The 24,486-nt window shown below is 29.2% G+C and overlaps 1 long non-coding RNA gene across 1 annotated transcript in view; it reads left to right on the top strand.

The window, feature by feature from the left end:
- The window catches only part of LOC129989858 (uncharacterized), a 70,107-nt gene extending 48,208 nt beyond the window's left edge, over positions 1-21,899 (top strand). The window contains exon 3 of the long non-coding RNA XR_008785824.1: positions 21,794-21,899. This is a non-coding gene — a long non-coding RNA (uncharacterized LOC129989858). The remainder of the gene's footprint in view (positions 1-21,793) is intronic.
- Positions 21,900-24,486: the final 2,587 nt, after the last annotated feature.

Genomic DNA, 24,486 nt, shown 5'->3' with positions numbered 1-24,486 from the left:
TTAAAGCATATGCAAAAACATGTAACACTTTAGGTTAGTATTCCTTTTTCCATTGTGTAAAACTAATCTTTATTTTATAGGCCGTTGAAAAAAAATGTAGACGGCGTTCAACAGTTAAAACAGTAAATAAAGCATGGTTTTGGAAGCAAATATGTGATTTTAAAATTAATATATTCACAAATTTATCTTCACTAAGTTACATCCTGTTTTTCTCGGAGTGAAAACAATATTACAACTATTAGAATTTAAATTAATTCAGGAATGTATTATTTATTTTTACTAGGATCTTATATTTGGTAGTTTTTTTCCTATCGATTTTATCTTCAGACATTTCGAACAAATAAAAATTGATAGGAGCATGAAGAGGAGAACGTTGCGTAGACCCTTTAGAATTGCTATCTCTTCTCATTTAGAACAGCGGGAGAAAAAAAATCCATTAAATTTTATGAAAATTGAATATGCACATTTCGGTCTGTATAAATTTTATTTGTTTTATTACTTCGCTATGCAGAATTGGATTAAATTACTTTTTAAATCTTATCCTTGTTGGTTTTTATTAAGTAAAACTAAAATTATAAAAAAATTATAAAAATACGATTTTATTAGTTTGCTAAGAAATCGAATTATGTTTTTTTAATCAGAAACTCTCAGAATCAGGACAAGAATGTAAAAGCATAACAAACTGATAGAAAAGCTCTGAGTATATTTTAATTTTAATCACATTGATATAATATTTTAATTTTTAATGAATGCCTAGGAATTTTTTTTCTTATGATATTTATCCTAGATTGTTGATTGCATCCTTATTGTATAGTTTTAGCTTGTCATCCTTTTGAGCTTTTGTTTTGAAACTCAGAACATTATTTTAGGCAAAAATATATAATATAATTCTTTTTCTTTCTAATAAAAAGCATGTTTTATATTAATATTTTTAATTATTTTCTACTTTTTAACCTTTATTTTATGATATCAATATTATGGAATCTTATCATATTCGTTTTAAATTTAATAACCAGACAATGTTTTTTGTATAAAAACAAAATTTATACATCGAAATAATCAAAATTATATATTAATAATATTAATTATGAATAATGTATAAACTTTGTATTAATTTATATACAAAATTTATAAAATGTTTAATTAATATATAAATTATACACAAAATTTATATATTAATTTATATATATTTCAAAATAATATATTGATTTGTAATGAAATTTAAAAAAAATATTTAAATAATATATCGTCAGCAAAATTATACAACTATATACATGCTCGGCGTTTCAGTGAAGTGAAATGGCGCTACTAATTTATCGTTTGGTTTCTTATTTTTAATTAATTAATCTCACACTTCAAAAAATTTGCCAGAATATGTTTAGTAGTTTCGAACTTATTTGCAATTTAATTATCGCACTCTTAACGTAACTTATGTTTATACTTTAACCACCTTTTGTTTTCTTCATAACCACACTTTTATCACTTTAACTGCGCTCTTACGAATTTTGTTCTTTAAAGAATCTGTAAATATGTTGTAAATATTAGAATATAATTTAAAAATCAAGCTTTATTATATTCAGTGGAGTTTACTACACATGCAATAGCTTCCAGAACATTTCAGTAATAGCTAACTTGTGAACGAATTATTTACTATTACCTATTTGTTACTTTCAACTACTGCAACATAAAAGACAGTACAAACTTTCAAAACTCAGGAAGTGAGCGAAAATTCGATTTCAAGATTGAAACAAGTCAAATTAAATAAAACTGTATAAAACCATAATCCTACATTAAGTTATGATAAAGGTATTCTTAAAAAAAATTCACTCCTTGTAATTAAAATAGATTTTACACTTATTTAAATTAAATCAAAATTGTTGGGTAAGAAGTATTATTTCATCAATAAAATAAATTTTCTTCCGTCTTAATTACAACTACATACATAATTGATAAATTGTTTACATTCACTCAAATCATTATAGAATCAAGCGCGCGCGCGCACACACACACACACACACACACACACACACACACACACACACACACACACACACACACACACACACACGCTTTATTCACTTCAATTTATAAATATCTATTAAATGTTTAAGAAAAACAATGGGTGTGATTTCCTCTGTTATATATTCTTACAATATGGAGCATTTTTTGTTTAGCTTCGTCTTAAATTTTTAAAGAAAATCAAGTCTGCCTTTTCCCGTTAAATGATCGTATTTAAAATTTTCTAGAGCTATTCATTTTGTATATAAATTTAACTTAGTTAACATTTTTTGCATTTTTGAGATATGTTCGTAGACCGACACCTGCTAATCTACCGACCAGCAGACATAGTGAAAGAAAATGCAAGAATTGGCTTTCAGCTTAGTATTTCTTTTCTCTCTCTTAGTTTGAACTTAAATTCGTTTAGTTCAAATTCTTCTCTTTAGTGAACTTAAATTCGTTTAGTACTTTTATTGTTCAGAGTGTAAGAAATATTATCTGAAAGATATGGATTGATTTTTTTTAAAGATCATCTTAAAAGGAAATTTCAATCACAACACACAAGGTATACCCTAAGATACTACATACGCAAAAAAGTCTTTTGGTGTCGTTTTAAATGATCTTTTCTATTTGTAATGGGATTAGTGAAAAAGAAATCGCTCAGATTATCTGGAAGGTTTAGCAAACTCAAAAGAGGGTTTTTACAAAGAAGGAGAATTAAAGGAATTAATTAAGGAATTAAAGGAATTGTATCCTTTGACCATCTGTTTAGTGATTTAATAATGCCTTGATAGAAAGGCACAAATTGAATCGAAGAAACACAGAGTGGGAAGGGGAGGGGACTTCTTTTAAATTAATTTTTATTTGCACTAAGTGATATATATCATTATTTCAAGTATTATTGCTATTAAACTAATTAATACTTTATTTATCGTATTAGATCATTTTAAGTTTAATCATTCGTAAATATTTATAAACTTTATTGGACCTTCGATAAGGAAATATTAGGAACAATAAAATTCGCAGAGGTAAAATAGAATAGAATCATGGAAATAGGATTATAGTTGGAATTGATTTTATAAAAAGTATATTAACTCATAAATGCATCTACAACTACTTTCATATCCACAAAGATAAAGTACATGTGGGTGTATCAAGGACGCAGCTTATTCTTGATTTTAGATATTGTAATATGAAAAGATCGCGATGAAGCATGCCTTTTTGTTGGTACGCTTCTTGCAAGAATTTTCTTTTCTATCAAATCGTTGATTTTTTTTCGTATACTTTTATTTAATTCGTTTTTTTCCATGTGTGTGCAAATATAATTTTTCAAATCGATTTTCCTCCCTTTTTATGACGTGCTACAGTCTGGAAATTTTATAGGGGTGTACTGTCATATCTGGCTTAACAAGTACCTTTCATAATGAATGATTCGCATAAAGAAAAAAAAAGTTAACGAGCGTTGATTCATTCAATGAACAACAATGACATATAGGGATGTCACATGCTGGATTGGTCTGTATTTCGGGTACCAATCTGTGCTGAATCCTTGTTTAATGTTGATTTCTGTATGGACGGATAGCGTTGTCAAACGCCATTTGCCAGAGCTTTAACCAAACGTCTCTGCAACCTGAAATCGACGGAATTGTGTCTCTGGCAATATGATGGGTTTGGTTATATTCATGTCCCGTTTGAAGCAACACTTGGGCTATTTTAGGACGGACCTCGTAATTTTGAACCGCGGTCAGATGACGAGGACGACACCTGAGCTGGCACCCCCCTCTCCACACCACACCACACCAACGGGAGGACGTTTGGTCAGGACGGATTTAACGTGCAACAGACCCCCTTACACGACGGTTCTTCGGTGGAATCGGGTCTCGAACCTGAAACCCTCCGGTTCCGAAGCCGAGACCTTACCACCAGGCCACCGCGGCCCAATATGATAAGACTGATGGTGGAAGCAACGACATCGATGAGCTGTTGGAACTACTTAGCCAGAACTACTAAATAATTTATACATCTGTATTCTTAGTCACTGCAAAAAAATTGCGGAGAAGATTTGCTCATAAGAGGAGGTGATAATAGTCTCAGTACAGCAACAACCTTGCAGTAAAATAAGGGAGTTGCTGAAAACATGGGAAATTATTTCAGCGTGCGCTGAGATGTAACACCCTATTCGGGCATTGCTATGTGCTCTGCAAATTCTTTTAACGATAATGCTGTATCAGCGGGAGGACGTTTAATCCGCCCTGACCTCCGCTGGTGTGGTGTGGAGAGGGGGGTGTCAGCTCAGTTGTCGTCCTCGTCATCTGACCGTGGTTCAAAATTACGAGGTCCGTTCCAAAATAGCCCTAGTGTTGCTTCAAACAGGACGTTAATATAACTAAATTAAACTAAACTAAGCTGTATCCCCCTTTCACCAAATTTTGAAGCGTAGCCAAAGTCAAATATTTACAGATAACTTCTTGGTAATAAATAAATAAAGGATGCATTGTAGATAATAAAGTTTATTGTTATAAATCTGTTTGATTTTGTTTTTCGAAATGGGATGCATTGATTCCGTTGGAAAAGAAAATTATTTCGATTAATGAGTGTTTTGCATTACGAGTAAGATTTAGGATCGAATTATGTTCATTAAGTGAGGTTGCACTGTGCTTTACGATATTATGTATTCTTGCTGATCATTCGGATTTTAATATCTTTAGAGCTTAGTTATCAACTAATTGATTAATTAAATTAAATTTTGATTCCATGCACGTAGCGCCATCAGGTAATGGATTCAGTCCTTGTAAATTCAAGCCAAATTTATAATAATGAACTATAAATTGAAGTTCAAAAACCAAAAATGAAATGAAAGAAATAATTCTACATTTTAGCTCGCTAATATACTCACATTTCTTAAAAGTCTTTTTATGATGAAATTTAATTTTGATTATCCAATTCTTTTGGCGAAAAAAGTTCTTATTGGCATATGAAAAGAATACAATTTTTTTTCTCCTTGTGCTTCAAAAATTAATGGTAGCTTGTGGCAGTTTATTTAACATTCTGTCTCCTTCGATAACTAGTTATTTTATTAATATACAAAAACTTTATTGTGTGACGAAAAATCAATACGTCTTATTATCCTTTTTCTAATTATTCTCAAGGAAATGCCTCTAGTTAAGTTTTTATAAAGATTTATTCATGTAAATTTTTTAAACATAAATTATATTCATTATTTGGATTACTTTCCTTAAAAAAAGTTATTTAAAATGCTAATTTTTGTATAATTTTTCCCTCTGTCTGACTCTTTGCTGTCCAAGCATTATTCATTCTTTCTACATTTATTCGTTCTATAATTTTCAGAAAATGAAAGCTCGACGTTAGATCTTAAAGAGCGGAAGCGATTAATCCTTTAGCAACCGTGTTTATTAGACTGAAAGCTTTTAATGTTGATAATGGAAGTGCAGCTTTTAATCTCCCTTTTTTCGAACCGGTAAATAAATGACGATATTCCTTTTTATGTTTTTGGTTTTCACGGTATTGTTTTGCAAAGTATGCGCAGATAAAGATTTTGTAACCATCGAAGGATTCCGCTGGATTTCTATATTTCACACATGCCCGAGTCTATTTGTTATTATTTCCATCTGCTTTTGAATAGCACTTAAAATTAACTATATGAATGAAATTTGGTATTCGATCTTAAAAATGGAATTATAGATTTCTATCAAATATCGGATGAAATTCATCTACAGTAAGTCGATTTGCTACTCCGTGTTTTCGTGAATGCTAGCCGCCTTTGGCGACTAGTTTGTTCGCAAAGATTATTGTTTTTTTTTAGCTGTTAGTTATTAATATAAGATGCATTTCTTTATCAAATGCTTCATCTTTTCAAATGCTTCACCTACTAATTTGATACGGCTAAAACTGTTTACAGCAGAATATAATTTTACGAAATAAAAGTAGAAGTGAAAATTCTACTATGGATTGAGTACAGTAAACTCCCGATTATCCGCGCCTGCCGCACAAAGTTTTTTTTTTTTTTGACTGATTTCTGCAAAAAGGTGCAGTTTTACAGTTACGCTTTTGTAATTACATAATACATTACTGTATTAAAACAGTACATATTTATTAATTTTTCTGTGTATCCTTGACGCCTCTCGTAAGTACAAAGCACTTTTCTGTTTTCATTAACAAAATGCATTTTAGGTTAGTTTTGAGTGATATACTAAAATATTAAGCGTTAGTTAAACATTTCCTGCTCTTTATTTTACATTTTATTGTACATAAAACGATTTTTCAAAGTTGGAATGACTGTTTTCCGCCGCGGCCGCGCCACCCAATTCCGCGGATAATCGGGAGTGTACTGTAATTGACAAAAGTGCGTGCTTGGATGTTTTGATGGAGAATTTGAATTCCATCAAAGCATTTAAAAAAATTGTTTCAGATAATATATAAAATTGAATTAAAAATATTATTGTAGTTAAATGAAAAATTGTACGGCCGAGAAATTTATACCTTTAAAAAGATAATTTTTAGATGATACTAAATGATAATCTTAAGATGACACTAAGAGCATTTTTATATGATAATTATTTAGGAAGATATGAATATTAATTTCCGTAGGCAAGTCATAAAGATTATGGCTAGACTAAAAAAAAAAAAAAAAAAAATACAGTCGCCAAAATTGAAAAAAATTTGGAGTGATTTCTCGCCAAATGCAATCGTGACAACATATGTCAAACTGTTAAAGTGCATTAAATTTTGGATTAAATACGCGAAAGAGTTGCCTATTTATGTTATTCGCAATCAGTTAAAAATGCAACAAATACGATTAGTGAATTTAAGCAACTGATTTTTTTTTTCACTAATATTGTAAATCTGTATTTAATTTTGAATTAAGTTGGTCTACGGATAGACAGATTGTTTGGTAGTCTATCTATGCGAATTTGAATTCAATATTTTACAAGTACAGCAAGCAAGATGAATTGGAATTTGGGAGATTGTATTGATTTGCACATTTTTAGATCCATTTAGTCATAGGCAAGTGGTCCCAAATACATATTCAATTTTCTTTACTGTATGGCAAGGACATATTATGTAATAATATGAAGAAGTGGAGGGGAGAAATTTCCACTGACTGAAATTGTATCTGCCTTTTCGTGTGTCTGTGGACATGAATTACCTAACCGGCCAGAGTTGCAATCCCAGAACCATTTTGCCTATTCTCTAATAAAGGCGTTATCCTTTTTCCTCCGGGATAAAATTGTGAACCTTGTGTTAATATTTGGACAAAAGTTCCGAAATATTGATCTTAGCTTGAATTTCGTATTTTTGCTGAATTTATTGCTTGATACTTGGCGACTTTATTAGCGATTAATCTTTGACATGCGTTAACAGTAACCGACCTTTTGTTTTAGATGCGTTTTTACCAATCGATTGAATCAAAAATTTGACGCAGAACTATACTTAAAGTCACAGAATCACATACCTTCTCTGATATAGTTAAGTTACTGTGTTTTTGAAATTTCCCATTTACATGCTTATGAAAATGCACATCAGTTGACTGTCAATTAATTTGCACCTTGGCAAATTAAGCTTGAACCTTGATTGGTATTTACAATTTAAATAGTAAATTTATTCATCAAATTTATCTATCTCTTATCGTTTTGTATCTATCGTATCGGACAGCCGGACAGGAAGACTTCATCTGAACGGATTTAGCACTTAATTTGCTAGTAATCTATAAATTTGATGTGAGGGTCATATACCAAATTTCATGTGTTTAACTGAAGGTCTTAATTCTCGTATTCACAGATAGACTGTGTATTTCGAAATTGGGGAGGTCTGAAACGAGAAAATTCGTTAACATCTTGAATTCGAATGTTTTGATGATTACAATACTAAATTCGATATTCGATTTTTTTCCTTCGAACTATTAAATATATATGGCCATATTTATGAAGAATTCTTATTATACTTGCTGCAGTTCACGTTTTACATAAATTAAAAAAAAATGATGATTCAAAAAATCATCCAATCAATTGCCCACAAAATCTCATTCAATGTTTGGTGATTGTGACGGATGGACAATTCCTTTAAAAATTTCCTTTAGTGAGCTTCGAGTTGAGCAATATCGTATCTTCCGGTTTTTATTTAGATGTTTTAGCTTCAGTGCTTTATCCAAGATTTACTTCTGATAGTGTTTGGTAAGTTTTATTGTCTCTTAATCTTCCCAATCTTCACCGTTGTATTGTTATTCTCTCTAGCATTTGAATATAAATAATTATTTTTTAATAACCGAAAATTCTCTTTATTTGCTATATTTGGCTGAACATTATTTCACTGTAATTTTTCTACAGCCCATAGTATAGATTTTCTGATTTTGACATCTAAATAAGGAAAATGTTTGCATACAAATGTAAACATTTGCTTTTTTAGAATGCAGATGGAGAATGAAGAATTTTATTTGCTAATGAAATCTTCTTATTCGAATTTATCAGCAAAGCTTCACAACTAAATATCGGAAATACAAGTTGTTGAATGAACGAGGGACGTAAAATTATTATTTGCATTATTAAACAACATTTCTGGAATATGCCAAGTTGGAGGTGAATTAATTCCCTCGACAGAAAAATATTTTCGTCTGGTGTTTATCTACTTAAAAATTATTAATTATATTTAAATATTTATTTTGAAATACATAAAATGCATTTTAGGAAACATTTATCGTTAAATACCCTAAGGAAAGCATTATATATCGTTATGGAAGAGTAAGTTATGAAGCACACATGCTTTTTCAGAGAGAAAAAGTTATTATTAACCATTATAGTAACTAAAATAGTTATTATTTAATTATTAAATGTTACTACTTTATGTAAAGAAAAGAGAATGGATTGATTATTATTGGTCATTTTTATAGTCTTTCAATCACTTCTATTTAAAAAAAAAAAAAAAAAAAAAAGGCCACAGTGGCTTGTGGTACGGTCTTGAATTCGAAACCGGTGGGTTTCAGGTTTGAGGCCCGATTCCATCGAAGAACCGTCTTGCAAGCGGATCTGGTGCACGCTAAATCCGTCGGGGCTGAATGTCCTCCCGGTGGTGTGGTGTGGAAGGTTGAGAGGGGGGTACCAGCTCAGGAGTCGTCCTCGTCATCTGGCCGCAGTTCAAAATGACGAGGTTCGTCCCAAAATAGCCCTAATTTGCTTTAAAAAAACGGGACGTTAATATAACTAAACTAAACTCCGTTAAAAAAAGACTGACAGGTGAACAAGGTAATAGATAATATATTTTCTTTTAGGATGGAAGGAAATGAATTTTTTTTATATTTTGCCGCCAAATAAGTAATTTCATGATCAGCTTTTCTTTTTTTTCAAATTGCCGGATTCTCCCTAGGCCTTTCTTCGTATTTTTTCTTCATCTGATATCGCTGGACGCTCCATTAATATTTTAAAAAACAACACAGAGTTGATACATTTATTGCTTAAGATTCAGACCTTTGCTAGTAACGAGACAAAAAATTTCAGTTATTCGAAAAAAATAAACCCACCGGAAAGCTACTCATTAGTGTTTCCACCAATCACTATGTATAAAAATAGAATTAATAAATAATATTGTTTTAAATTAATTTGCTTTTGATTTGGTATTAAATGAAGCTTTACTTTAAAGCTTTTGACACCATTTCCCTGTCAAGTGTAATATAAATACTAATTAGGACGTAAGGATCATTTTCATTTAATATTTCAAAGAATGCTGACAAAACAAACAACAAATGCCATGGGTCAGGTAACTCGCCATCTAATAGTCACAAAGCGAATAAAAAGCAATGTTTATATAATATAGAACATTTATGTGTACACAAAATCAGTTCGAATTTGTTAGCTTTCATTTGGCAAAAGCTCGCACGTTCGGATTGTTTACAGGCTTACCTCGGCGGACAGTATAGAGACAGTGCGATATTTTTTTTAACAGGATATTACGGGAAAACGAGTTTAAGTCGAGCAGTTTTGATTATAAATTGAAATCGTTCAAACCGAGAAGTTAAGGAAAATCAAAGTGTTTAAGAATCAATCATAAGAAAATTCAATTGGAATGAAAGAAATAAAGCGTTTCGGTGTACTTGGCGAAATTTCGGAGCTACAGAAGCATCGCCAATTAATTTCGTCAGTTTGATTTACAGATAAACATTTAGATTGCTCATAATTGTTGCTTAATCTTATCTTAATATATATAAATTACGTGTCACGTTGTTTGTCCGCGATGGATTCCTAAACTACTTTACCGATTTTAATCAAATTTGCACACCGTGTGCAGTTTGATCTAACTTAAAAGATAGGATAGCCCTTTTTTTGAATTTTTAATTAGAATTTTAATTATTAATTAAAAACTAACTTTCCCGCCAAAAAAATCTTTTCATTTTCCCCACAGCCAAATGAGTACGGCTTCAGTTTTTTTCCCCCAACAGTCATGAGACTAGGCTTAAGATTTTTCGGCTGATTATTTGAAACGATTCTATTTATTTTCGTAATGTTTGATACATTTAAAATTAAACATTGTTAATGAATCGATCTTTCAGATTCATTCTGAAGTACTTTTGAAATAAAATAAAACAGAATAAAGAAAATTAAAAATTTCTAATCTGCATAGCGTTACCCCAACTGGCGTAGAAAAACTCACGCATTTGCGTTACCGTAACTGGCGTTGAAAATTCACGCATGCGCATTGTGTTCTGATTGTTGACAATATTATCAACGGATGATTTTTGATTTAAATTATTTTTAGGTTAGTTGCATGCTTTTGTAATTAAATTGTATTTATGTTAGTTATGTATTTTTTGTATACGCTTATAGTTTTAAGTACATCGCTTTCTTAGTTTTTTTTAAACCTGTTTTCAACCGATTATTTTAAACGATTCGTTTTATTTTCTTAGTGTTTGATGCATTTAAAATTAAACATTGTTAATTAATCGTTCTGGTCATGATGAATCTGAGAATATTTTGTTGACAAATTCTTGAAATATTACATAAATTAGGAAAGATATTATTTAGTGCCCATAAAGTTTAAACGCTCAGTGACTGTTTTCAGTAATCATATTACAAAAAAATACTTTGTTTCAGTAAAAAAATATTATTATATTAATTGCAGATTCATCCTTTCCACTTTAATTTATAGTATAAATTCTACGGGAACTAACAGAAAATTAGAGAAATACATATTACGTTATTACTGAAGGCGTTTATAATATTATGAGTGAATTATATGACTATCAAAATTTGAATTTAAAAAATATTTTGATGAAGGAGCTATTATTGAATATATATGAATATATTGAATTAAGAAATAGGAATTGCTTAAAATATTTAATCATTAAAATTTTAACAAATCTTAAGATTGGCAAACCGGCTGGTCGCCAAAGGCGGCTAGTAATGATTAAAAAATTATGGTATCTTTTTGTGATACCATGTAATTCATAAAAGTCGATTGACGTGACAAAGCTGATCTTATTAATACTCGCCATCTTAGGTGAGTATTTCAATATTATTAACATTAAATTGGCCAATTTTGGTGAAATACATCTAATCAAAATAAGAGAAAAAATTAATTCAATTTTGATTTTTAAGCATATTAGAATGATATATTTTTACTTTGTAGCTTTTACAAATATCTCAGATAGCTATTATAAAAGTTTGATTTTAGAAATCGACGATTTAATTTTTAGTTAAATGACCAAAAATTAATGTTAAAAATTCATGCTATAGAAATAATTTAATTGTATTTTTAGTAACGAATCTATTTTTAATGTCTTATTACTAACAGAAATATATAATTATATCACGAACGGGTGGAGCGGGGAGAGGGTGAAACTCTCTAGTTTAATTAAATTATTATTGATTTACAAGAGTCTTATGCTTTTTCAATCAGTTTAATTCTTTTACATAATTTATTATGAAGAAAATTTTTTTATTAAGCCTATACCCTAAGTTTAATTTATACGGTTAATTTAAACTATACTACCGTCATATCTTATAAACTAGATTTTACAGACATATGCATAAATTATATTTTATGATATGCACTTAAAATCAATTAAAAAATCCCCCGTATCAAAATATGCGTAAACCTGTGCTGTAATTGAAACAGATATTTATTATTTAAGCATGCATATAGAAATTCTGCATCTTTTTCTCTTTGTTGAGAAGAAGATTATAAATTTAAAAAAAATGTTTTCTTTTCATTTAGCAAATGAAATACATTTTATAACTCTCTTATTATCATGGAGTGGATTTTGAAAGTATACATTCCTTTAAAAAAATAGATAATTAAAAAGAAACAATTTATAAGACGCCCCCACCCTCCCCTCACACGCACACGCACACACACACACACACACGCACACGCACACACGCACGCACACACACACTTTTTCATTCATTCATTTTCCCAAATATTGAGCAAAGGACATGCATTAAATTTTGTTTTCGCAATGAAATTTCTGCTACAAAAGCATTTGAAATGCTTTAAGAAGTGTTCATCGTACAAAATATGTGATCGACCTATTTCGATTAATGATTAAGATATCGATATGACTAGAGAAGTGATCGACCTATTTCGGTTAATGATTAAGATATCGATATGACTAGAGAAATGCTTTGTGATCGTATTTTGACTTTTGAAATATAAATTGCACTGCGGATTCTCTTTAAAACGCAGTAATACGTTCCCCGTTATAGTTTGTAATACGGGACAATTTCTGTCGACTGAATTTGTGTAAATTCAGTTACAACTTGCATTAGCTTGTATTCAGATTTTTTAAAAATGAGAGTAATATGAGAAGTATGAGACTGTTCATCTCAATGACGAGAATTTTCTTTCTTGTTGATTTCTTTGAATTCTCGGTTTATTAGAATGTGTGATACCAGAGTCCACTGTAAATAGAGGCACTTTTTCTGTCTTATTGAGGAGCGAAGTGCATAATTTTTCAATCATAGCGGTAAAAAAATTATACAAATAATCGTAAAAGTGGACAATGCGAGGAATAAAAATGTGCATATTGAAATATTCTCTTGCTATCGGAGAGAAAAAAAAAATCACTCTGTATTTTCTGTAATATTTCTTTCAGTCCAAGGGAAAAAATATTTTAATAAAAGCGAGAATCGTTGCAAAATTTAAAAAATGACTGAAAACAAAAATAACAATTTGAGTTCAAAATCTTTATTTGTAAATTTTCTTTGAGTTTGTTGTTTTCAATGAATAGTTCCTTTCCTCTTTTCAAAAATAATCAAAACGCTTAGCATTTGCTAGAAGATTGATTTTTCTAGTAGAAAGTGCTGCTGTGAGAGAAAAAGTTCATTCCTGCCGAAGAAAATATTATTTTATCTAATACTACGAAATTTTTTATGGGATGTTTGTGTTAAAAAGAATGTTTCTTTCTTTTGTTTACGTGTTTTATTTCTCCAGTATATAATAAGAAAAATTTATTGAGTAACAAAGCATTCATTTTCTTCTTCCTATGTCTGGCTTATCATTTTCGATATCTGGCTTATCATGCTTAGTTTTATTGTTACCATCGAATATATAAAACTCACATAATAAAATGTAATTGCAAAAATGTTAATAATAATAATAATAAAAAAAAAGAACAATAAATAGAACTAAAAGAAAGCACTAAAAAGAAATGTGATTTAAAGATTTTATAAAGAATTTGAAGTGCAGAAATAGAATTATTTTTTGACAATGCAGAAACATTATAAAAATGGCATTGCACTCATTTTTTTTCATTACCCATTGGAGTTTTCTCGACCGTTTATAGCTTCTAGTGACTTTCCGGGGAGATTTCATTTCATTTCATTTGTTATAGAGAGCACGAGATAATGAAAGTATGAATTTTCTATTACATCAATTTGTTTGCTTAAAGGAAGTTTAGTATTGTCTTTGTTACTCAGTAATTTTCATTTCTGTAATTTGTTTTTGCTTAGTTCACGATTGGTAACTCTTAATAAGAAGTGCTATTTGTTGATACCGAAATAAATTTCTGCAGTTATATCATCTTGCTGTTTTCTGGATTGCTATAGTTTATTTCTAAAGATAAAAGGTGATAAAAACAAACTGATTTTTCAATTAGTATTATCAAAAAAAATTACCCATTCCCGTCCCATCGCTTGTATATTTGAATATTATAATTATTTTTCCGTATTCAGAATATACAAAGAGAAATTATTGTGTTCATTAAAAGAAAGGCAATCTTGAGATTTCATTATATTATACATTTTAGAATCTTCTAAGTGCGACAAGAAAAAAAAAAAAGCATTTTCATAATTGTGCCTGTTTCTCCTTGTACTCCATAATAATAATAAACGGAAGAAGCTTGATGAATGAAATTTGGTATCTGAGTCTTAACATCATTTTTATTTTATTTAGTTGATATATATTCATTCATTTTCTTTGCCTTGAATGCACATGAATAAGCTCAGGTGTATATTCATATTCAGAATTTGATAATACTCTAAATAGTCTTGCGAGTCCGATTTTTTAAAAAAAATAATTATGCCTATTTCTTAGTGTATTAAATAATAATAATAATAATAAACGGAAGAAGCCTGATGAATGAAATTTGATATCTGAGTCTTAACATCAATTTTTATTTATTTTATTTTATTTTATTGTTATATATTCATTCATTTTATTCATCTTGAATGCACGTGAATAAGCTCAATTGTATATTCATATTCAGAATATACAAAGTATTGTGATCATAAAAAATCCATTCTCGAGATTTGATATATTCTACATTTTAGACTCTTGCGAGTCCGATTTTTAAAAAAAATAATTATGCCTATTTCTCAGTGTATTAAATAATAATAATAATAATAAACGGAAGAAGCCTGATGAATGAAATTTGATATCTGAGTCTTAACATCAATTTTTATTTATTTTATTTTATTTTATTGTTATATATTCATTCATTTTATTCATCTTGAATGCACGTGAATAAGCTCAAATGTATATTCATATTCAGAATATACAAAGTATTGTGATCATAAAAAATCCATTCTCGAGATTTGATATATTCTACATTTTAAACTCTTGCGAGTCCGATTTTTTAAAAAATAATTATGCCTATTTCTCAGTGTATTAAATAATAATAATAATAATAATAATAAACGTAAGAAGCCTGATGAATGAAATTTGATATCTGAGTCTTAACATCAGTTTTTATTTATTTTATTTTATTGTTATATATTCATTCATTTTATTCATCTTGAATGCACGTGAATAAGCTCAAATGTATATTCATATTCAGAATATACAAAGTATTGTGATCATAAAAAATCCATTCTCGAGATTTGATATATTCTACATTTTAGACTCTTGCGAGTCCGATTTTTTAAAAAATAATTATGCCTATTTCTCAGTGTATTAAATAATAATAATAATAATAATAATAATAATAATAAACGGAAGAAGCCTGATGAATGAAATTTGATATCTGAGTCTTAACATCAATTTTTATTTATTTTATTTTATTTTATTGTTATATATTCATTCATTTTATTCATCTTGAATGCACGTGAATAAGCTCAAATGTATATTCATATTCAGAATATACAAAGTATTGTGATCATAAAAAATCCATTCTCGAGATTTGATATATTCTACATTTTAGACTCTTGCGAGTCCGATTTTTTAAAAAATAATTATGCCTATTTCTCAGTGTATTAAATAATAATAATAATAATAATAATAATAAACGGAAGAAGCCTGATGAATGAAATTTGATATCTGAGTCTTAACATCAATTTTTATTTTATTTTATTTTATTTTATTGTTATATATTCATTCATTTTATTCATCTTGAATGCACGTGAATAAGCTCAAATGTATATTCATATTCAGAATATACAAAGTATTGTGATCATAAAAAATCCATTCTCGAGATTTGATATATTCTACATTTTAGACTCTTGCGAGTCCGATTTTTAAAAAAATAATTATGCCTATTTCTCAGTGTATTAAATAATAATAATAATAATAATAATAAACGGAAGAAGCCTGATGAATGAAATTTGATATCTGAGTCTTAACATCAATTTTTATTTATTTTATTTTATTTTATTGTTATATATTCATTCATTTTATTCATCTTGAATGCACGTGAATAAGCTCAAATGTATATTCATATTCAGAATATACAAAGTATTGTGATCATAAAAAATCCATTCTCGAGATTTGATATATTCTACATTTTAGACTCTTGCGAGTCCGATTTTTTAAAAAATAATTATGCCTATTTCTCAGTGTATTAAATAATAATAATAATAATAATAATAATAAACGGAAGAAGCCTGATGAATGAAATTTGATATCTGAGTCTTAACATCAATTTTTATTTATTTTATTTTATTTTATTGTTATATATTCATTCATTTTATTCATCTTGAATGCACGTGAATAAGCTCAAATGTATATTCATATTCAGAATATACAAAGTATTGTGATCATAAAAAATCCATTCTCGAGATTTGATATATTCTACATTTTAAACTCTTGCGAGTCCGATTTTTTAAAAAATAATTATGCCTATTTCTCAGTGTATGCGTTAATAATAATAATTATAAAATAGAACAGGCCTGAAGAACAAAGTGAAGAAAATCCATTCTTTTTCTTCGCCTTGAATGCATTTGAATAAGGTCATTCAAAAATGAAATTTGTTGGATAAATGAGATTTGCAGTTGCGTTTTATCTCCAGAGTTGTAGATTAGTTCAAATAATGGATCAAATTTGTTGAGGGATTTATTAACACGCTACAACCTCTTGTTCTATTTATTTGTATGTTCGTGTGTCTGTGAAAGTGATTATTTAATCAGCTGGAGGGGCCTCCCCAAAACTTCTTTAATAAAGGTCTTATCCCAGAGAAGGCATGGCGTGACATTAACATGCAATAGTTATGAAATATTAACCTTTTAGCATTTTTATCGAATCTATCGTGTGATTCTTGACGAGTGTTTTTTGGCGATTAATGCTTGGCTGGCGGTTAATTGTATTCGAAAGTTGAGTTTCGAGTTTTATATATATTTTTCTCAACCGACGAATCAAAAACTTAACATAGAACTACACTTGTTGTCATAAAATCCTGTGCCAATTTTGATACATTTAAGTCATTACATTCTTGAGTTATCGCATTTACATGCTTCTGAAAATACAGGCAGACAGACGTTTAATTTCTTCCTGGATTTGGCTGAAAATTTGATAAGTGTCTGTAATAAATGTTAAATCTGTGTACCAAATTTCATCTATCTAGCTCTCTTCTTTTTGTTGTTATCGTGTTAACTTATATTCCATACCCGAACAGGCGGACTTTGTCTGAATTCTGCTCGAAATTTGATAGAAGAAATCCACACATTTTTTTTTTTTACTAAATTTCATCCCTTTAGCTCAAAACATTTTTATCTTCGTCACAGATGGATTGGCATACAGACTTAATGCTAAGAATGTTTTCCTAACTCGGGAACATTCATTAAAATCTGGAGAAAAATTTTTTTAACAATGTCAATACTTTTTTAAAATTATGTATACGAGAAATTAAAAATACAGTTAAATGAAAGTTGTTGCTTAAATTGTGAATTTGCATCAAATTGCGGACAAAATCAATGAATGGGGAGAAATCCAATTGTAGACGTAATTGGAAACATGAACCTAATCACATAATTTAACACATCTTTTGTGAATATTCCCTCTTCGTATAGGGAGCGAATTTTTTGGAATTTCTCGCGCGTAATTACTTCTACCCAAAATAGGTATAGCCTTTCCACTAAGTTGATAATTCATAGAAAACGACTTTTGTTCCCGGGAGGGGGCACCTCGAAATGAGGATGAGATGCATCCGGCATGGTGGTTGGATCTCGCCATCCTGGAGGGTACATAAATAGGTGGGGGGATCTGACTTCTCCCATCGATGACGGGACGTACTTCCTTCGGGGAGGGTTGTACCGTTACTGGTGATGGCCCTTAGGACTCAACCACAGTTCTCGCCAGTGTTGCTGTTGCGGCTGTCCGGTCATTCAGCCATATGGTTTAAATCCGTGTGCCTTCGTGGCGGGTCGGAGAGTCAGTTGGTTGACTTCCCATGTTTTAATAACAATATGCACAAAGCTAGTTTAGTCATTTCTTGTTTGAGAATACGAGAAAAAAAATTCTAGAATGATTCCTGCCGGTTTCAAATACAACGATTTGGAGCAAAATAGGAACCAATTGGACAACCACATTCACAAATGTAAAGAATACAAATCTGAAATATATATTGCCGACTTAATTTCTGAAGGGATCTTAAAGATAATAAAGTCAGAAAAGAACATATGTTACGAAAGAATATTTCATGTAACGTTTTATTTATTCAACTGAATTTATCGCGTAGATCAAAAGTAGAAATGTTCTTTAAACTCACCATCTTCTTTTATCGTTTCTAAAATCGAATGAAATTCGATTAATGCGTCGGAGCTGCGACGTTACTGACTTCTTAAATCCGATGATATTTTAAGAGCAAATCCGTTCCAATACAGTGGTCAGATTTATATTCTTTCTTTCTTTCATTCTTTTTTTTTTTTAATGCGAAGTAAATTCCTATAGTCTCTCTTGCGTTTCTTTTATCATTAATCTTTCTAACGTAACTGGCTTTACTTCTGCCAGCAAGTCAATGTAATTGTATGGAGCTGGCCATTTATCTTTTTATGCGTCTTGAATGATGTTACTGACATCTACCACACATTTATACTCGGAGGCGTCTGATTTCTGACCTCGATTTAGATTTTTTTTTTATTGTAGTTAAATAATCATTGAAGAATTTATAACCCATCGGCCTGGTTTGTTAGCTTTTTTTCCCCCCTTGTAATTTACTGATACCATATTTTATGTCAGGATATTTCACGTCATATGTATAAAGCTACACATTTTACACTTTCTTGTATAGGGAATATGGAGAAAATATCGTCATTGGCGTGTCTATCCGTTTATTTGTTTGTGACAAAGATAAATCAAAAACATTTTGAGCTAGATTGATGAAATTTGGCATATGGTCTGTACACCAAATTTGTGGATTTCTGACAAATTTTAAATAAATCCATTCGGAGAAAATTTATCCGGTTATCTGAATATAAGTTAACTCGATGAATATAAGACGAAAAGAGCTAGATAGATGAAATTTGATACGTAGATTTAGAATCTAAAATGTAGATACTTTTGACATTTGGAGCCATTTTCGTTATAGTGCTGACCGTCTGTTGTTCTGTACTTTCGCCTGCATGTAAATGCAATAATAATTCATAAATGTGCTGATTTAAATATTTAGTATATGATTAGTGACTACATTATATAGTATCTGTATACAATTATTAGTATGTGATTTTGTGACTACAATTGTAATTGTCACATTTTGATTTCAATTGATTTGAAACAATGAATTAATGAATGAATTTGAAACAAACACAAATTCTATCTTCTGGTATGTATTTTTGAATGCCAAGGATTAATTACTATATAGATTCAGTAAAAAAAATACTAGAATTACTGAAAGCTCAATATTTTGAAAAAATTGTCTGCCAATACCGTGCAAGGTATTCGCCGCTTTTATGCGGGGGAGGAAGGAGGGGGGTCGTTGCATATTTATTAGAAAACATGCGAGGAAGCATTGGGAAATCCATTTCAACTATGGTATGTGCTGTCTATATGTAACTGATGAAATTTGTATGCTGTCTATGTAATTGATAGAATTTGGTTATGTGATGTGTGCTGTCTATATTTCCTTTATAGAATTTGGTTATGTGATGTGTGCTGTCTATATTTCCTTTATAGAATATTGGCAGTGAATCGGTTCAATAGATCGTCATTATAATTTCAATAAGTTGTATATTTATGACGATCTTGTAGTAATTGATTTTTTGTTTCCAGTAAAATATATATAACCTACCTGCTATAGGTTTGATTTTTTTTCCCAAGTTGGAATATTGAAGATAAATTGTTGTCATTATTTGGGAAAGTAATCTTTGAAACTTAATAAGTTGAACGCCTCTCATTAACAAATTTCAGTAACTGATTGTTTTGTTGCAAAACAATCACTGAAGAAGTATAGCCTCCGGCCTAATTTATTCTAATTTATTGATTTTTTTTCCGTGTAGTAACTTACTGATACTATATTTCATAACATTTATATGGACCTGCAGTTTTTTTTTTTTGTGTGTGTTTGTGTGTGTGTGGTATTTGCTATATATATTTATTTTTAAGGTGAAATGTTGGCAATAAAATGGTTGCAATTGTCCTGAAAAGTAATTTATAAAAATTAGTAAATTAAATATTTTTGGAAATCTTTAACGGATCTGACAAATATTGTTCTAAGTATGAAAATGTGAAAATGAAGAAGAATTAAAAAAAATAAATAAATGTTTTTCTGAAAAAAATTGATGTATAGAAACCTATTTTTGTCAACTAATAATCAGATGAGTTCTGTTTCCAATTTCATTGAAACAGTTGTTTTCTTAGAAATATTAGGATAAAATAAAAAAAAAAATGATATATAAGTAACCATATCTAAAATTAAAAAAATTTTTTGGAAACGAAACTAAATAAGTTCGGAATCGCAACTAAAAATTATTTCTTATTCAAACTAAAACCAAAAAAGGAACAGAAAAAGCACCATAGCATTTTTTATTTGCTTTTATTTTGATTCTTTCCTATTAACTTGGTTTTTATTGCTATATATATATATATATATATATATATATATATATATATATATATATATATATATATATATATATATATATACACAATTAACTCAGTATTTCTTGCTAGATTCAGTAATCAATTTTTGAATATTACATAGGTGTGTAACTAAAATTTAGTAAAATAAAGTCTATATATAGATATTCTGAAATGTTGTGTAAGATTTCGAAATTACTTATAATCATTATATGGTAATTCATGTCTATTTTCAAAAACGCTAAATAAAAAGGTATTCAAAATCATGATGACATGTGGCATGACTTTTAAATTTAATTATTGATTATAAAAATTCAACTGGACTGGTAAAAATGAAGGCCCGTGAACAGTTGTTTATGGAGACTTTAAAATATACCAAACATTCGAGTAACATATAATTTTGAAAATTGCATTAACTTATATACTCTTTTGAAGTTTGATGAAAAGCATTATTTATTTTGGATCCTTTTTTTTTTTTTTTTAAATTTAACGTTATCGCTTATACTATCATTTCTTTTTCTTTTTTTCTAAAAATGTTTTTGATGCCATTTTTTATTATAGCAGAATAAATTAATAAATCTTACAAAATAGTTGAAATTCGTGAAATTCATAAATATGTGTAACATTCATATAGCCATACAATATCGAAATATTACTTGTTACTTTTATTATTGCAATAATTTTTGCTACGCTTGTGAAAATTCCGCGAGTCAACATTGTCAAAAAATAATATAATTCTCGAATAACCTTTAATCTTTCTCCTTGTTAAATGAAAATGTTTTTGCTACCCACTTGCCCCTTTTGAAGTCCGGTAGCCTTTCCGATAGATGGCGCTATCGCCATCGGCACTGGAACCACGGCGTCTCGCAACAAAAAATGTTCTCCTCGTACGGAGAGCGAGAGCTTCATCCGTTCCCCGCTTTACGTTTCGCACTCTTTACTTCATTTTCCTTTTCAACTCTTCCAATCTTCTGTACGAACGATCTGAAAACCCCTTCTATTTCCAGTTGCGACACTCCCCGTTACTCTCTCAGCGAATCGGAACCTCCTTTTTTTCGTTTTTCAGATTGATCTCTGGGTACGAGCAATGATGAAGTTGTTTCCACGGCATAGCCACTGGATGGGCAAGGAAAGCCTTCTCCGCTGGATGAGGAGAACGACCCGGAGATGAGATGGGGTTTGAAATTGATGATTTGAAAAGTAAGTTATCTCCCATTTTTTGCTTTTTTTTACTATCTTGATTTTCGTTGTTGTTTCGTATGCTTGGTTGCTTGTTTATGTTAAATTATGTTTTGTTGCATTAGTTTTTTTTTATTCTTTATTTTTAATTGGGTCAATAAGCGACCTATTTATTTCACTGACATTGTGAATGTCATGTGCTAATCATTCACATAAAATATGCACATGTTTATTTTTATGTGCAGTCATTCCAGTCGAACATTCTAGTTTTAAAATATGTTTCTACTTTAAACTGGTTCTTTGGATTTGAATTTTGAATTAGAAAAATTCATTGTTCATAAAGTGTGATTTCTTATGGTTTCAGAATTATTATACTGTTTTCATGTTATTATTAAAGTCGAAGTTAGAAATATTACATTTTCTCCCAACTCGGGTAGAGGAAGTTTAACTGCTATTAATTCTTCTTTCAATTTTTTGCGAGATGTAATGTAACGATTCTGAGCGTTTCCAAAATATTACAGCCATATATTAAATTTTTGCCTTGACATATTTTCTACTCCCGTTGTTAATAAAAAGCAAGTTAGAATTCTTTAAATGTTTAAATTAGCAATTTTAAAATCTTTTCAATCTGGAGTAAGAAAAGGGGCAATTTTTTAATTTTAAAGGGGCAGTTTGTAGATGATAGATCAAAGTAGCTCTGAACATTTAAGAGACAGTTTAGCAACATTTTATACTAATTTACTATAAGTCCTTGAATTTGTTTTGAACTGAAATTTATATAATATATTTTATTTAATAATTTTATAAGTATTTTTTTTTGGTTGTTAATAATATATGCTTGATATAGTTGCAGAAGTTATGCATAATATTACGACTAAATTGCTTTTAATAACTTGAAATTAAGACAGAGAAAAAAAAAATTACTGAATATTTTGTATGTTTTATATTGATTATTGGCATAAAATATGCACAAGTTTATATAAAAATAATGTCTTTATTGGACGCTTTAACTTTAAGCTATTAAAGTGACCATTTTGTCTGAAGTTAGTAATTTTATTTGAAATAATAACTTCCTGAGGTGTGTTAAAGTATTGCTTTTTATTTCTATTGCAGTTAGGTCGAAAGTAGGTCTAATGTAATTTAATTTACGATATTTTATGATTTCAGATTGGTTTGGGAGCACGAATTCAAATATTATATTTTATGTAATTTTAATATCATTTTTCATACTTTTATTTCATACTGAATATTTTTGTATTACAAAAAGGCATTATATAATGTTTAATACATATAAAATAAAATAACTTCCGAAAAATTCGCAGGTAATTTAATAAATTTTTGTATATATATATATATATTATAATAGTTGCGTGCTTTGAGTTAATAATTACACTCAGTGTATATGATAAAAGAGTTCTTGCTGTATATTTTTCCATTTTTTATTGAATAAGTAGATAGCATATATCTTTAAGTATTTGTCAGAAATAATTATCTCATAGCATTAGGTTGAAGAAAATGAAAGTAGATTACGTAACACAAATCGTAACATTCATAAAATAATTATTGAAAATGGCTCGTTTTTTCGAAAATTTTTACAAATATATGTAAATTATTTTTCATTTTATTATTTGCTTCCATTATTTTGTAATACAATATCAATGAGACATAGATTTTTCTACTGAATTTTGTTTAAAAAAATGTATTTGGCAATTAATGAAATATCATAGCTTTTTTTTTATTACTTTTAAAGGTTGAGTAATTATACACTTCTGACAAATGTTGTAGCGCAAGTAATCTAGTTGCACATTGTCTTATTATGACGTGACTTCACATTTTTATTCCATTTCCGTAATGAACAATGGTTTATGTTTTGCAAATTTTAGCTCCGTTCATATCAACATTAATTTATTCCATTGAAATTTTCGAGCATCTGAGCAATTATCTGTTTTTTATAAGCTTTTATTTTGATAGACAATATTACGCCAAAGACTAAGTTCGATTTCTCTGCGTTATTTTGTTGTTTATTATAGTTCTGTGAAGCTTCATATTTATCTTTAGTTTTCCCTATTTATTTTTTGTTATTGCATTGAACAGACAGGCATAAAGGGAAAGCAGTGACTAAAAGTAAAACAGTTTTTAATTTTGTTATAACTTTTCTGTAGAATGCCTATGTAAAGAAAAAAAAATTGTGATATCAGGCAATTTTTCTGGAACTGATACTTTTAATTCCTGCTCTTCATCAATTTATATGATCCTCATCGATAATATATCAAAATTTTAATTGATATATTATCAATTTGGGTTGATAATACGCGAAATCTACCTAAAATATCTTAATCTGTTCCAATTCTTTTTACAATATCAAAAAGTATGAGCAAATCATCTTTCATTTAAAATAGCTATTCCAGGTTTTCTTAGAAAAGCAAATAAGCAAATGAACTTATTAATTGTTAATCTAGTTTGTCTAAAGAAAGTTCTCGTCAAAATATTCATCCAAATAAGAATGACTTCATTCGAATCATGCACAAATTTGGAAGAATTTTTCTTGTATATTCCTCTTAACGAGTTAACTGTTTCCAC

The sequence above is a fragment of the Argiope bruennichi genome, chromosome 2, assembly GCF_947563725.1.
Source record: "Argiope bruennichi chromosome 2, qqArgBrue1.1, whole genome shotgun sequence".
NCBI classification, from domain to species: domain Eukaryota; kingdom Metazoa; phylum Arthropoda; class Arachnida; order Araneae; family Araneidae; genus Argiope; species Argiope bruennichi.
Note: the sequence above shows the minus strand (reverse complement) of the source record. Positions and strands in the feature narration are given on the sequence as shown.